The sequence below is a fragment of the Abramis brama genome (genome assembly GCF_963993115.1).
Source record: "Abramis brama genome assembly, chromosome: 2".
Lineage (NCBI taxonomy): Eukaryota > Metazoa > Chordata > Actinopteri > Cypriniformes > Leuciscidae > Abramis > Abramis brama.
This window is the reverse complement of record NC_139964.1, coordinates 55,505,877-55,521,918: the sequence shown is the minus strand read 5'-3', so window position 1 is coordinate 55,521,918 and position 16,042 is coordinate 55,505,877. Positions and strand designations below refer to the sequence as shown.

At 36.8% G+C, this 16,042-nt stretch overlaps 1 long non-coding RNA gene across 2 annotated transcripts; it reads left to right on the top strand.

Moving 5' to 3' along the window:
• Window positions 1–12,031: 12,031 nt before the first annotated feature.
• Window positions 12,032–15,762, top strand: LOC311078106. 2 transcript variants are annotated; one of them, XR_014605049.1, is made up of 9 exons: window positions 12,032–12,089; window positions 12,201–12,305; window positions 12,406–12,474; window positions 12,557–12,629; window positions 12,741–12,787; window positions 13,161–13,251; window positions 13,344–13,442; window positions 13,645–13,768; window positions 15,375–15,762. It is a non-coding gene; the product is annotated as an uncharacterized lncRNA (long non-coding RNA). The 2 variants fall into 2 exon arrangements; XR_014605050.1 differs by having other exon boundaries at window positions 12,402–12,474.
• Window positions 15,763–16,042: the final 280 nt, after the last annotated feature.

Sequence of the window (16,042 nt, the reverse complement as noted above, 5' to 3'; positions counted from 1 at the left end):
TTTTCTTTCCAGCGTAAGGAAGGCTTTTAGTGGTTTTACTTCATGAAAGTTGTATAGATACATATTTTTCGGCTTTAATATTTGTATTGTGTGGTAACCGTTTTATAAAAGCAATAAGGTTGATAGCACTCGAGGCTAGTGCTGTATGTGTATTCACACCAGGAAAGTCCGATAGTTCACTTGCTTTGGTCCGGACCAAATACAATGTTGATTTTTTTTTGTTTGGTACAGTTCGCTTTCACACTGCTCTTTTTGCAAGTGAACTAAAATTTGTAAACAAAACCACACGTGTGCTAAGGTCGTCTATTCATTGGACAGGAATTCTCAAGCAGGGAAAAGCAGGAAGTGCAAAAACAGGCTCAGCATGGAGATATTTCGTAATGCAATATTTGTTCTTTTACTGATTTGGTAGCCTGGGTGCCAGACCGAACCCCGCCCACAACATTTTTTGGTCGGGAAGTTCGGTCTGGACTCGATCTGTTGAGGAGTAATTATGCTCGGCTCCCAGAAGGCCGAGCCAATCAAATTGCCAGGGCGGGCTTTAATCGATGATGGACAGATGATCTGCGGTTACGTAATCACCCACGTCATCAAACGTCATCATACCTCTGTCATGCTCTTTTGCGTTCTTGTACCGGTTGGAGTTGAAGGATTGGGGCAAAACTTCTTCAGAGCCCTGGGCGTCTTGGAAGGGGTAGGCTCATGATCTCTTTTCTCTGAAGCCTCAGATGAACACGCTTCTTCAGCCTGGTCTCTTTCGTCGTCTTTCCATTTTTTAAAATCAGTCAAGTCGCGTTGCAACCGTGTTATGAAGTTGAGACAGGGCCGACAAAAGCGAGAAGATTTATTTGCTTTATTGTCGAGATCTAATCCTAAACGGATAACTTGTTCGTATATACATACACCTTTTGTATTTCTCTCAAAAATGCTATTCGTGCTTGTAAGTACTCCGCGTAAATTCTTTTTACAACAACGGCAAAGATCGTTTACACTCATTACTTTACTACTTCTTCCAGTGTGCGTGCAGTTGAGCTCTGTTGACAACTTTGCGTCGCTCAGCATACGTCACTTACTGCGTTGCTCTGATTGGTTGTAGGTCTATCCAATTGATTGCAGAGGTTTTTTTTCCCCTGGTTTGGTTAAGACACGCCTCATAATCAAAGCCCTATGGAGAAGTATCAGACTCACATTCTGCCTAGAATATATATATTTTTTGCTATATATATAAATAAAATATATATATTTTGCTATCAGTGTGAAAACATTTTCTCTAAAAAAAAAAGTGTTTCTCTCAAAACGCTTTTCTTTGCTCTCATGCAATTTCTTGCTCTCCTGTCAAGATTTTGCTTTCACTGTGAAAATTGTGTCATGGGCGGGGCCACGTTCCTATTGGCCAGTCGGGTGAGCATCGATCTTGTCTTGGGAGTCGAACTGAATCATTATACCATTGTTCGGTTCACCGGCATAGATGCCGCCTCTCCCTTAGTTGAGCACGGACACTCCAATGTTTGGGTAAGATGATTCACGGTGATCATATGCCTGGTTCAGATTACAAGAATTTGGTGTCTGTTACGATAGTCACGGTGTCAGATTACACGATTTTGACTCCTTATGCTGCGTTCACACCAAACGCGAATATGCGTCAAAATTCGCGCCTGCCGCTTCTAGTAATACGCGTGACCACTTTGTGTGCATTCGCGCGTCAAGAGCGAAATTGACGCGCGTAAAATCAAAAGTTTGAAGCGAAATTTACGCGCGTCACGCGCGTCAGAGGCGAAAGTTTCGAAACCTGTTGGCGGCCATCTTTTTTTGGTTTATCGAGCATTAGCATTAATCGAGAGAATCACCGCTCGTATATGCTCTGGAGAGCAGAAACAGCTGCGTAGGGGACATCGTCGCTGTACTCGGGTCCACCAAACCCTCCGGAGGGTTTCAGGAGTTTCACAATTTGCTCCAGAAGGTAGGTTTGGTGGACCTAACGGTGAGGACGCTGACGAGGACAGCGTAGGCCGTATAAAGCCTCGGCCTCGAGTGGTCGCTGCCTGACGAGCCCGCGCTGTACAGCCCGGCGCGAGGTTCACCCACGCCCGCACTAATCTGTCATTTATTTTTGTTTTGATAATAAATGGAGCCAGCCTCCAAAAGTGAAACCTGTCCTGTGATTTTTTTTTAAAGTTTTATACACTAAATTGTGTTTGTTGTCTTTACATTAGATTAATAAAGTTTCATATAATCTAGAATAGATATGGAATAAATAGCATTCAATACAAAATGAGTAGCTCTCATATTGAAATCGAGTTTTTATGTTAAAGATTTGCTTTGTTGTGCATTTTAGTCATATTACAAAATAATGTATTGAGGCCAAACATAAAATAACATTATAAACTGTCAGTTCACCACGTGACAGCAGCATGCAAGCAGGCTCCTGATTGGTTAACGCGGCGCGAATTGACGCAGAAGTTCAGATTTTTCAACTCGGGCGGCAGACGCGAATTCGCGTCAAACGCGTGAATGCACAAATAGCACTAAAAAAATCATTTGCGCGTAACGCGCTTAACGCACCAGACGCTCAATTCGCGTCATTCGCGCAAACTTGACGCGCGAATGAGGCGAATTCGCGTCTACCGCGCCGCGCTAAACGCCTCATTCGCGCCGCAGGAATTTTTTACGCGCGTAACGCGTCTTGCATTGACTTAACGTTGAAATCACTCGCGCCTGACGCGCTATTCGCGTCCGGTGTGAACGCACCATAAAAATCTTGTCATGTCGTGGATGGACAAGAAATATGTCAGACTACACGTTGCTTTCCGAGTCACCGCGAGCCGTCTCACGCACACATTCACTCGCACTCACTCAAATACACACACACACACACACACACTCACTGTGCTCACTCGCTCACTCACGCGCGCACACACACACACACACACACTGTAGCTCGCTCACTCACTAGCGCGCAGACACACACACACACACTGTAGCTCGCTCACTCACTCGCGCGCACACACACACTGTAGCTCGCTCACTCACTCGCGCACACACAATCGCTCACTCGCACACACACAATTGCTCTCGCACGCGCGCACACAATTGCTCTCGCACACACGCACGCACACACACACTCACTCACTGTCGCTCACTCGCGCGCACACACACACACGCTGTTGCTCGCACTCTCACACACTCACTGTCCCAGCTAACACACGACGTCGCAGTTACGTAATTTATTCGTACTTTTTGGTCATTTCATGACTTACCAACTGACAACGTAACTACAACGTCGTATGCTCGGAATTTCATTACCATCATATTACCAAACCACAACGTCGTCAGTACGTCCTCCTAACGTTATAAGATAACCAACTACGTTCCAGATAGTACTCTATTCGTAATAACTTGGTAATTTCATGACTTACTGGCAACGGAACTGCAACGTAACAGGACCGTAATTTCATTACCATCATACTACCAACCCACAACGTCGTCAGTACGTCCTCCTAAGGTTATAAGATAACCAACTACGTTCCAGATACGTACTCTATTCGTAATAACTTGGTAATTTCATGACTTACTGGCAACGGAACTGCAACGTCACGGGCCCGTAATTTCATTACCATCTTATCAGACTGCATTTCTATGAAATATTTTATTTGTTTCAATTGTTTTTTTAGTATTACGTACTGTACGTTTGAAATACGTTCATTTTATTCAAGTAAGGTTATAATTCTAGATGTTTATGTTTGTAAATGTTGCGTGGCTTTGACGTTTTAATGGGCGTGCGCGTGAACCTTCGAGTCGAACTCAAACACTGGAGCGGAGATGAGTTGCCATGGAAACTGCGCGTCACCGACCGCCCCACTGACTGCAACTGACAAAGCGGCAGAACTCCGTCTCTCGCTGTTGTTTTCACTGCTTTCAGGTGAGTTTAGTCTCTAAAATCACACAAATAATACACACAACTGTTCTTGACACTTCTCGTACTTGTAATTGACACGCTTCTGTTGAATATTTGCTTTATAGAAATGGTTTAGTGTCTTAGGAAAAAGTCCGTTAGCATCTTAACCGTTTTCAGAAGAGATAACGTTAACGTTATGCTAACTTCATAGCTTGAGCTTTTGATATGAAAGTTTAGGATTTTAATCACATCTTATGGGTAGATGAGAGGTTTTGATAGTTTTGTAAAAAATAAGTTAGTTTGGAAGTGAGCTAATTTATTTAACATAAACGTATTTAACATAAACGTACTCGATGACGTCACTTAACGTTACATTGAGTGTGAAAATTGGCTGAAACTAGCTCAATGGTAAACACAAATTGATAAAACTAGTTCTGTGATTTCAGGAGCAACAAAATAATCCTTCTACAACAGAGGGAAGCTCCACGACTTCAATATTTCTGAAGAAAGCTGCTGCCAGAGAAGTTGGAAACAGGTGAAGTGAGGAAGCTTATTAAATAACTTCATATCCATTTTCTCACAATATTTTGTCACCTACTGTACATCACCATGCATCTGTTATTTTAAATTCTCATATTTACATTTACATTTATTTGTTTAATTTATTTTAAGAAAGTTTTGACATCCAAACTTAAGTGACACTGTATGAGCAACATGAATAAGTAAAACTAAAACCATAGATGAAACATTTAAGATTATTATCAGTGTTGAAAACAGCAGTGCTGCTTCATATTTTTGTGTTTTTCATGGTTATTTGATGAATGAAACAAAAAAAGCATCATTTATTTGAAACAGAAATCTTTACTCTCTCTTCTGGTCAATTTAATGCATCCTTGCTGAATAAAATATGATTTTTTTTATTTTTACTCTATTGAACCCAAACTTTTGAACAGTAGTGTATATGTTGGGTCTATTTAACAATGAATCCCGGAGAGAGAAAAAAGAAAATGGATTAAACTTTTACATTGGTTTATACAAAAAGATTAATCAGCACAACTGTTTTCAACATTGATAATACTCAGAAATGTTTAGGACGTTTGCATTGTAAGAATGTATAGTATTCAAATATTAAAATGCTGACTCGTTAGGCCATGTTTTCTTTTTAAAATCAGACGATTTCCTATTAATTCAATAGAATGTAAGGGAATAACTCTAGAATAACCTTCCTGATAATGTTTTGGGCCCAGAAACACTATCCTAATTTAAATCTAGATTAGACACATCTCTTTAGCTAAGCATTCAATTAAAGGGATAGTTCACTTTAAAATTAAATTTTGGTATGTTTTAGCTTACCTCAAGGGCATCCAAGATGTAGGTGTCTTTTTTTTCCGCACTAGTTTCAATTTTGATATTTTTAGGTCAAACCGTTCTTGTCTGTCAGTCATTTAATGCAGGTCTATGGTTACTGTCTCAAAGAGCATGCACAGAGTCCAGATTAAAACAATTCCCCGTTGTCCAAATTAAACAATTCCCCATCGTATACACATTGATGGCCTAAGACACGAAACGAGCGGTTTGTGTGAGAAAACGAACAGTATTTATATCGTTGTTACCTCTTGAACACAGCCGCGTCCAAGTGATCTGAGGGCGCGGGCGGGTATAGATATATACATTAGATGTCGCCTTGGCTACGGTTTCGTTCCAATGAACTGCAGTAGCCAAGGCGACATCTATTGTATATATCTATACCCGCCCGCGCCCTCAGATCACTTGGACGCGGCTGTGTTCAAGAGGTAACAACGATATAAATACTGTTCGTTTTCTCACACAAACCGCTCGTTTCGTGTCTTAGGCCATCAATGTGTATACGATGGGGAATTGTTTAATTTGGACGACGGGGAATTGTTTTAATTTGGACTCTGTGCATGCTCTTTGAGACAGTAACCATAGACCTGCATTATATGACTGACAGACAAGAACGGTTTGACCTAAAAATATCAAAATTGAAACTACTGCGGAAAAAAAGACACCTACATCTTGGATGCCCTTGAGGTAAGCTAAAACATACCAAAACTTAATTTCAAAGTGAACTACCCCTTTAACACATCTCATAATCTTGCACTATATGTGATGAAATAGTAAAAAGTGCACATGACCATCTTTTGCCTGAAATAATATGAACAGCAGCAATGCTAATCTTTCTCCTGTTGTCTCCTTGTTTCCATCTCAGGATGCTCAGCATATTTTTCCAGAGATTACAGCAGCTCCAGTTCGGATCCAGCCTCACTTGGGAAGACTTCTAATGACATCAACACTCTTGAAGACAATGTGTTTAAACAATTTTCAGATGTTAAATGATATTTTAAAGTGTTTAAACTAATTTAAGTTTTTATGTCAGGTGGTACAGCAAAAATATTATGTATTGTAGTTGTACCACCTGACATGGAAAGTGTACCACCAACCTACCCATACTTGAAATTAGCAGTTTTTATCAGTATTTGAAAGAGCTCCACAAACTTTTTCACTCTGCCAAAGAGATCAGTTAGGCTCCTCTGGATGATGCATTATCATGTTTACTGTTATTACCTTGTAAATTCATAATAACATTTGAGAATATACAAATGGCCAGACAAAAGTTTCTCAATTATCTCAACAGCTTTAAAACTACTGATATTTATAAAAAACAATTATGAAAGGCTTCAAACCTAAAATGATGGCATAGTTTTTATTTTGTTATTATTAAGACACCATTTTAAATTGTTTTCTTAATCTGTTTATTTGTTCGGACAGTTGCACCATCACCTGACATTTTAGGAGTTTAATGCTGCCTTCAGGAATAATCATAAATAGGCCTAGTTTCCTAGTTAAAAAAAAAAATTATGTAATTATGACTTCAGAAGAAGAAAAACAAAATATGTATTATTAAATGTACAAAAAAAAAAAAAGATTTCAAACTAAGGTTTTATAGAATATAGTGATACATGTCATTAAGTTATCAAATTATTTTAAAAGGAAATAATGCACTTGCCACAACATAACTTTGTGACAAAGTTTAGAAAAATATACGAGCGATTTTTAAACAAAACTGTCTGCTTACAGATTCTATCTTTCAGTGCTAATTGCTTTGTGTATTTAAATGTTAAATGGGAAAACACTCAACTGTTCTTTTTTCTTGCATTTTTCTTTTCTTATTCTTGCTTTGTTATTAGGGCCACCAAAATGAAGAGAGAGAGAAGACGTGTAGGAGTAGTTTGATGTTCAAGCTTTTGAGGAAAATCTTGTTCATTTAAATGTATAACCTGTTTGCATACTGTTTTTGCTGTTTGTGCTTTGTTCTATAGTAAATGAACTGAATTAACCAAATTTTGAGTCTGTATATCGTTCATATGTCGTTGAAAAAGTCTCTAAAATAGTTTTGGGCCAATGAGGACAAGTTAAATTAGACCACTGCATGTCCGCCCATATTATTAAAAACTAAAATGACCAACTGGTTACCAACACACGACTGTCGATCCACAACGTTGCCACGACGTCGCCGTTACCTGCTGACAACGTTACAAAGTTACGTTGTAGCAACGTATCTGGGAATTTCACTTTTCCGGTTGCCACGACGTAACTAATTACGTCGCCATGACGAAAGTTTGGTCACCAGATTACGTTGCAGTTACGTAACAGTCACGTATTTGTGTTAGCTGGGGTCACTCTTGACGGAACCCGTCGTGGAGGACCGTTAAGCCGGGGTTTTCGCCTGGAAAGCTCTATAGAAATCTGGCACTCTGTTGAACGAAGTTAAACTGAGAGAGCGTGACGTTCACATACACCAGAATGAACGACGTTCATCAGGCAGTAATACAGTAGGCTACTTTCAGTTCACATTCACCCAAAATATGAACGAGTTCATAAACTATCGTTCAATGAACCGTTCAGGCACAACACTGATAGTGCTCTATAGCCTACCTATAGTGAGAGATACAGATGCTAAACACATGAATAAAAATCATTTTAGGTTATAGTTAAGTTATAGGTTCAAACAGGAAATGTATCATATTGACCTTAAAACAAAATTGTTTATTCTGAGTCCGAGTAAAACTGTACAGGAGGTTGTATATGATGAACTAGGGCTGGGCCTGGGCGATATATCGGATGATATTGTTATGCGCATCTCGTCAGTAAAGCCGGTTCCTTGATTAGTAGTAAATCGCCATCGCCTGCTTTCAGATGAAGCGGCATTTAACTCAGAGCCGTAGTTCACTGACAAGCTGAGCAATATCGCATTAATTATCGCAGGCAATACGTCCGTGATCATCTAAGATCACCGTGAATCATCTTATCCAAACATTGGAGTGTCCGTGCTCAACTAAGGCAGAGGCGGCATCTATGCCGGTGAACCGAACAATGGTATAATGATTTAGTTCGACTCCCAAGACAAGACGATGCTCACCCGACTGGCCAATAGGAACGTGGCCCCGCCCATGACACAATTTTCACAGTGAAAGCAACATTTTCACACTGATAGCAAAATATATTTGAGAGTTTTTTTCAAAGTATTTTGAGAGAGATTTTTTTTTCTCAGACATAATTTTTAAAAATTCAAATTTATATTTTTTTATGTTCTATGAGAAAATACTTTCTCTCAAAACTTTTTTTAGTCTCAAATATTATTATTTTTTGCTATTGGTATGAAAACTTTTTCTCTCAAATATTTTTTTTTTTCTCTCATGAAATGCTTTTTTGCTATCAGTGTGATAACTTTTTCTCTCAAACTTTTTTTTCCCTCTCAGATCATTTATTTTCTCGCATGTATAAAGACACAATTCTCTCTCCATAGAGTCCCGATTTTCACCTATTTTGCTTTTAAAATTGTTTGAACACGTCCAAATGATAAACTTTCACTCTATGATGGTTAAATTTAGTAGTTAATCCGTGAATCACATGCGTGCCGAACCAGCTGGTCCGGACGGATCACAGATTAATGTAGCCTGTAGGCATTTCATCACGCCAAATTACATAGTAAAAATCTGACCCTGTCAAAAAAGGCGGAGTGCTTTTTGCAATTCACACCTGCCCAAAAGATCCGCACCAAGGGGGGAAACGAACTTGAGTTCGATTCAATCGAACCAAACAAGTCAGGTGTGAATACACCCTCACGGCTGAAGGGGTTACTCTACTTTGCGTCGTGCCTAACAACGCCCTTCAGCCGTGATGTATTCATGATACAGCACAGCCTCAATAGTGAATTACATATTTAATATTAATTTATATGGAGGACATTTTAAACATTATTATTAATATTATCTAATGTTTCTGGGAATATGCTTGTATTGGTCAACTAAAAAAATGTATGTGAATTGTACAAAAAGCCATAAGAACTCTTTGGGAATTCAAATTCAAGAAGCGATGGAATTTAAAACAGGAATGTAAAAGCAATTTTGCCCCAAATTTTTAACGAGACGTAACCAAACAACAGAGACTATAGGGAATTTAATTTAGTTCATTCTTATGAGCTTTGTACACCTGAGAATGAGATCTTTTGAGATGTAAATAATAGTTTCTCACTTAGTGCCTTGTCTTCAGGCAGCTTTCTCCTTTATCAAGAAACACACTTGAGGAAGCAATGCTGTTTATAATATATTTTTTTACTTCATATTTTACAAAGTGCATATATGAACAGATAAAATCATAAGGCTTGAATTATAGTGATTACAGCTCCACAACAGTTAAGAGAGCCAGTCACATTTTTGATAGAAGCATCACAACACTCAGTATGGCAGTTGCAGGAATGGAAGTCCTGTTTATCCTCCAGCATTTGCTGATAGACACACATAGGGAAAAAGGGGGTGATAGGAGGATCGAGACAAAGAAATAAAGAGACAAGAGCAAGCTGATCAAGGAGGAGACATTAGCTTTGATGTTCTGCAGGCTCATTAGTTGTGTTTGGTTATCAGGATGAAGTTCTTTGAGTATGTCAGGAGAGGGTAATGAGAGGTTAAGGCACAGCACTCCACCTCTCATGCTCTGCTCTTGGTTTATCAGCACCCAACACACAAAGCAACATTGATCAGTTTCCAAAGTGAAATGTACAGACTCCTTAGAAAGGTATACAGTCAGGGATTGTGTACAATTAGGTCACATTTTTTTCTGTGGAATTTCTTTCTTTCTTTTTCTTTTTTTCTTTTTAATTGCAATTTTGGATTTTAATAAATATATATATACAGCAAAAGGATATTTTGTGCTAGGAGTTAATATACATTTTAAAAATGACCATGAAAATGTCATTTTACAAGTTTGAGGAGTTAGAAAGCAGCAGTAGTGCAGCAACCAACATTTTAGCAACTTAGATCTTTTAAATACACAACAGAGAAACTGCAATATTTCTTAATACATTTCCCCATATTTTCTTGTAAAAATAAGCCCAAAATTAAAAATAAAATAAAATAAAATAAAATAAAATAAAATAAAATAAAATAAAATAAAATAAAATAAAATAAAATAAAATAAAATAAGAACATGCGAAACAGCAATATCCACTCAAGCCAAAACAGGGATATAAACTTAATAAAAAATATTTTACATTTATGATATTGTGACAAATGTTTTTCAATCTTTAAAAACGGACTAAATTCATCCAAGATTTCCATCTAAACAATTGCAGGTTAAATATTTTATGTAAAGAATTTTTATATTTTATATTATGTATTTTATTGATTTTATGTAAAACTGTACTGCATATTAGGAATGATCCACATAACAGCTTTGTGTGAGGAACAGACCAATATTTAATGCATTATTAACTGCTCTCTATGCACATTCACCTTCTTGGAGTGCTCATACCATGCAAAGCAATGTCTATTAAACCCAAATGACCTTTTTAATTCCTAACACCTAATTAATTCCCAGATCTTCTCCAACATGACCTTTAAAAATCCATTATAAATCTAGCAATAGCAAAACGTTTCTATCGCAAAAATAAAAAACATTCTGTACTAAAAATAACAACAAGGGTTAATTCACCCAAAGTTAAAATTCTGTCATTATTAAAGCGGTAGTTAAACTAAAAATGAAAATTAGCCCATGATTTACTCACCCTGAAGCATAGGTGTATATGACATTCTTCTTTCAGACAAATACAATCGGAGTTATATTAAAACATTTCCTGGCTCTTCCAAGCATCATAATGGCTGTATTTCTGTGGAAGTCCATCAAAGCGAATCTATTCATGATTAAAGTGCTCCATGCATCTCCAGGGGTTAACTCACGTTTAACTTGCCCTCATGTTGTTTTAAACCCACATTTGTTCTTCTCGTAAACTACCATATTCACCATCTGTGTATTGATTAATATTTATATTTGAATAAAAGCCTGATTTGAATCTGTTCATCATATAAAACAATGGATTAAACCCCCTAATTAATTTGGATTTCTTTAACAATCTATGTTTGATGTGTTTTGGGTGAATGGACTTTCACTGAAGGGAAAGAAATCTCTCATATTTCATTAAAAGTATATTTATTTGTGTATTAATGACGAATGAAAGTCTTTGGAATGACAAAAGTGTGAGTAAACATTTGGGTAAAATACTCCTTTGGGTAATATTTGGGTAAAATACTCCTTTAAAAGTGTGACTGCACAATATCGATGCCAGGATCCTGAATGATAACAGCATTCTATCAACACCCTTCTTCTCTTGTTCAAAGCAACATAACGCAACACATTTTAAGCTCCAATAAATTATTCCTGACTGATGTGGTGTATGGCAAGCCATTTTAACATTTAATCCTTAAAACCTACTAGTATCTATTTTCATGCTACTAGTACTTATTTTTTTAGATACTAGTATCTATTCCATTAAGTACTAGTGCTTATTCTTTAGGTACTAGTGCCTATTCTTTAGATACTAGTACCTTTTTAAAAGATACAAGTACACTGTAACGGATTTCTGTAATTTGAACAGTATTTTACTGTAATATGTACAGTAAGATACTGTAAAATATGTATACAGTATGTTACTGTAAACAGCAAAGGATTATGGGAAAATATAGGGTCACTACTGTAATTCTTCACTACTGTAAATCAATTTACAGTAGTGAACTTGCCCGCGAAAAACTGACCAATGGCAAGAGGGATTTCTTTTCAAGTGTTTTTTTGAGGGGTGAAGTGGCAGTTAATGCACGGACAAAAGTAACTCACCAAAAAGGTTAGTATATAATTTCTATTTTATGTAAAACAAACATTTTCAAATGTTTTTACTTATGTTAACAGCAAACTAACATGATGTATCGTTTTGTTTTCGTCTGAATGGTTTTAGTGCCTTTTTTTCCTGACTGTCGTCAGAATGGTTTTTTGGTGCCTTTATTACTGTCTTTTTTCCTGACTGTCGGCCGGGTCGCTGTCACGGTGATAATATTAACTGGTGAGTAAGTTAAGTTCACCTATATTAGCTGAAATATTCTTTAGTTAAAAATATAAAAAATAATGGTTGTGTGTTCCACTGCCTCTTTAACGCAAGTTAGCTCATCAGGCGGGCGGAGTCGTCGGTAACGTTAACCGAGCTAACAGCGAACTCAACGTGAAATACTGAGGTAAAGTGAGATAGACGAAACCCTTGTTAAAGTGCGGGTTTTAAACAATATTTTCACGTAGGCCTATATGATTTATTTTCAGGTTTGTGATCTGGATAATGCCATCTGCAACGATGGAGTGTGTTGGAGCCTTTTCATTGTGATAACATCAACTGGTATGTAACGTTATGGTCAACTTCACCTAAATTAGCCGAAGTAAACTTATTAAACAGAGAAGCATAATAACTTTGGTATGTTCTGTCTCCTCTTTCACAACTTTTTGGCAGATGTACAACGTAAATACTGAGTAAAACTAAGTTAAAGGGATAACGTAGTAAAGTTACACCTTAAACAGAAAATTATGTACGGTATGTCATCATTTACTCGCCCACAACGTGTTCTAAACCTGCATTAAGTTCTTTCGTCTGAACATAAAATAAGATATTTTGAATAATGTTGGTAAATAGTGGCTGGTCCGCATGGACTTCTATAATAGAAAAAATACTTTGGATGTCAATGGGGATCAGTAACTGTTTGGTTGCTCATGTTCTTTAAAATATCTTCTTTTGTATACAGCACATTAAATAATTTAATGGAAGTTATGAACAAGTTGAGGGTGAGTAAATGGTGACAGAATTTACAATTTTGAGTAAACTAACCCTTTATCCAACACCATTGTTAATTTCATCTTTTGTTTTATTTTCAAGTTTGTGGTCTGAATTATGTCGTCTGAAATGTCGGAGGTGTATTTTGGAGTCTTTTTTGTGATTGCCTTCGTAATGGTGATAACATCTACAGGTGAGTAAGATGACATCAACTAAATTAGCTGAAGTATGCATTAGTTAAGCAGGCAAACATGTTCTTTTCTGTTCTTTATTTTGAATTTGCAGCGGCCATTCCCTCCGGACTGTACATCACTGCTGACGCTCTCCACTAATACACAGAACGGGTTGACGTTGGAGGAGGAAGAGGAGAAGGAGGAGGAAAGGGTTAGCAATATACCATTATCAATATAGCAAAGTTTTGCTAACTAATATTTTTAATGTTGTTTAATTGATTAAAAACTATAAACACCATACAACATTATATCTTACCTCATCTTCACCCCACATGTTATTGTTGTTAGTAATAGTTAGTTTTTTTTCTGTAAACTATAACACTAAAAGGCTGCTGTGACTTTGTCTGTTTCAGGAGAGTCTGTTCTCAAAGCAAAAACATGGATGCTGACAATGAAGGGCAGAATCATCATCCAGTTACAACTGCTAACAGACGACTCTTCAGCATTAGCTGTCTATTTTGTCGAATGCAGAATCAGGTAAACCAATATATATATATATATATATTTTTTTTTTTTACATTACATTACATTTACATGCATGCATTTGGAAGTCACTTTTATCCAAAGCAACTTACATTGTATTAAGTTTAATTTAAATTATCCATTCCCTGGAAATCTAAGCTACAGGAATGTATTGAAAAAGAATGAAGCTTTAATGATTTTAATGTAATGTATTATGGGGTAATACCATTCCTGTAGGTTATGGGTGGAAATTGGCAAAAATTTGATGATTCGATAGTATTGCGATATTTGGGCCACAATTCAATATTATTGCGCGTCCTAACATTGCGATACAGCAAGTATTGCGATTCGATTCTGCGATATATTGCGATTCATGTCCCCCATATTATTCAAAGACATTACAAAAAATAAGACTGCTCAACTCACTTCAAATGTCACATTAAATCTGTGAACATCTTCTACACATTTACTGGAGGCTAGTGCAAAAATTTTGTCCTTGAACATTCAGGACACAGGACCTTATTACAGAACGTAATTATATGAACGCGTCACCACCGCATTAGCACCAAAAACATGGAGATTTTATTTTAGAGAATAATTACACAACCTATTCGATATACTATAATTCTATAATTAAATAAACTAATCGAATATCCAAAAATTGTGACTCATCCCTGCATGTAATGCCTTGTTTTTTTCCCAAAATCTTCACTTACGTCTCGATTTTCGAAGGGGATTATAAACGTTTCTTCCTTGGTTCGCTTTTATTTAGGCCTATTACATTTACATTCTTTACTGTGGTAAAGTAGAAAAACGTTGTAGGACAGATAGCCTACATTTTTACTTGCACGTCAGATTCATTTCAACACAGTTTTTGCTTGTTATTAGACATGTACGGCGCGTCAAGTTTATTTGATTTTTAGTTTCGCTCTCTTTGGCAGCGCAATTTCAAACATAGCTTAAATGTCTTGCCTTTGTGGAAGATTAAATTCACTTTTCATACCTTTTACAACAAGTAGAAAACATGAAGATATCAGAAAATAGATCGATGGTCTCTTTCCTCCTCGTGTCATCCCTCTCAAAGCACAGAGCGGTATGGCTTCATGTGGAATCACGTGTCTTTGTGTGGAAGTATTAAACGAAAGTTTTTTTTTTTTTTTATAGATTTAACTTTTCTATTATGTAAGTTTCTAATATTTACTGATATGTATTTGAATGCTTTACAGGCTTTGTGTTGCTTCTTTGACGGAATTGCTCAAATAAAGACTTTTTTGCTCGAATAAACTAAATTTTTTTATTTCAATTTTCATAATAACCCCCCAACCACTGCAGGTAGTTGGTCCATTACCACCGCAGTGGTAAAAAAAACTGCCACCGTCACAGCCTTATAACCTATATTGGAATACTTTGCGCTACTGTATCAATATAATTGCGTGCGCAAAATATCGCGACACTGAACAGAATCGATTTTTCCCCCACCACTACTGTAGGTGGATTCAGAATCAGATGTAGTGCTTTTATTAACACCAAAGTACATGCAGCATCAAGTTTGAGGGTTAGGGAAAATTCTGCCAACACCGGTCTGAAAAAATTATATATTTTTCCCTGCTTGTGTTTGCAGGTTCATTCTGAGAGTCAACCCTGATGGCACCAAACACTAAAGGCACAGATCAGATGGAAATCTGGAAAGGTCCAAAGAAAAGCATCAGCCTGAAACCCTCAGTGTTTCTCATCAGAGAGCTTGTCAACTTTGACTGGCAAAATTACTGAAATGTAACAACACAACACTGACTTTGACTGTATTTTATTGTTTAAGGCCTGTTTTGCTTTTCAGTGTGTGTACGTTTTTGCCATGCTACAGATACAAATGGTCACCAGGAGATTAATTCTATGGACTTTGGAGATGTTGCCTTTTTTTCTTCTTCAGCTAGTGGCTCCTAAAGGTCAAGATTTGTAATTTGTACTTCTAACACAAAATGTTCAACGATTAAAAAGAATATTATAAGGACAAATGTTTGTGAGTTATTGTGATTTTTTGGGGGGTGGGGTAAACATAAATTAAAAAAAGAAAATTTAAATGATAAAAAAACAACAAAAAAACTCAATACTAATACTGTAAATGAAAATACGGTAATAATACTGTAAATGCAAGTACAGTAAATGATACAGTATACTGTAAGTGAAAATACAGTAATAATACTGTAAATGCAAGTACAGTAAATGATACAGTATACTGTAAGTGAAAATACAGTAATAATACTGTAAAACATTTTACAGTAACTTACTGGC